This window comes from Arachis ipaensis, chromosome B10, assembly GCF_000816755.2.
Source record: "Arachis ipaensis cultivar K30076 chromosome B10, Araip1.1, whole genome shotgun sequence".
NCBI lineage: Eukaryota > Viridiplantae > Streptophyta > Magnoliopsida > Fabales > Fabaceae > Arachis > Arachis ipaensis.
Window position 1 is genome coordinate 97,547,851 of NC_029794.2, and position 1,500 is coordinate 97,549,350.

The following is a 1,500-nucleotide window of genomic DNA, read 5'->3' on the forward strand; positions in this document are numbered from 1 at the left end:
ACCCTAAGCCTTACCTCTAGCCATAAAACAAAGGTTAATCAGAGGTTACGACAGTCCTAAGGCTTATACATATTTATATATAGAAAGAAATAATATATTCTAGGAGCCCGATGAAGGATTAAGGTCAAAGACAGATTTACAAAAGCGCGAGACGTTCACACGAAGCTAACGCACAAGACACAAGGTATAGATGTAAAAGAATAAAACGTATATATAGATACAATATTATAATAATCATAGGGAACTAGCCACAGCTTGCGGAGTTTAAGCCGACTAGTTACAAATAGAAGAATACAGAATTTTGGAACTAAAACAGCTTATACAACCTATCTCTCAAATAAGCCTCTAAGGCCATAAAAATAAATATACAAAAGATGAGAGACTACTATGATGAAAGTAAAACAAAATTAAACAAGGAATGAACCATACTCCGCTTTGTCACCATATCCGCAATCTCACCAAAGTAGATTACGACCTGCATCTGAAAAATAACAACAAAGTATGGAATGAGAACCGGAGGTTCTCAGTATGGTAATAGTACCCAATGATGTAAGATGTAAGGCTCCGGGACGCCGAAGGCAATCCTAGAACTTCACATCACATACGAATATTCACGCTTAGAACAAAAATATAAATAAAGAACTTAAACCATAAACCATAAGCAGGATTATCTAACTTAGGGGATTTCTAACTAGAACTAGTCACACCGCTGTATCCCACAGCCTTCGCCAACCGAACCTCCGTGCGATCCCATCGCCACCGCCTACCTTACCTCCTTAGCACCAAACAAACATAGATAATGCAAGCAAGGAAAGCACAGGTAGAATTCATACATGTAACAAGTAAGTCAAGAAGCAAGTAGGCATATTATACAATTAGGCAAACTCAAGTAATCAAAGCAAGCAAGCATATAGAAGATGCATATGATGAATACCTGCCCTATTGGCTCGTGATATCACTTGTCGGTCCATAAATTCCAACCCGACACATCCTTTCGGATGTAGCTTTTCTGTCGTACCCTCGGATATAGTGCCACGCACACTCTATTAACCCACGGATATAGTGCTGGGCACACTCTATTCACCCACGAATATAGTACCGGGCACACTCGCATGCGTAACCCAAGGATATAGTGCCTGGCACACTCTTGTAGCAGAAAGATTATCAATCATAATTCATTCCCAGGGATATAGTGCCCTGCACACTATCATGCTTAACCCAAGGATATAGTGCCTAGCACACTTTCTACATTCAACAAGATCCTCATCCCTCTTTAAGTTCTCATCGTACTTAACCCAAGGATATAATGTTTGGCACACTCTCAACATTCAACAAGTTCATCAACCTCACATCATCACCAATCATCACCATTTCACATCTCAATCCACTTTCAATTATCAATTCTCAACATTCCAAGAATATAGTGCCTGACACACTCTCTTTCAAACATTATCATTCTAAGGATATAGTGCCTGGAACACTCTCAATATTCATCAGGAT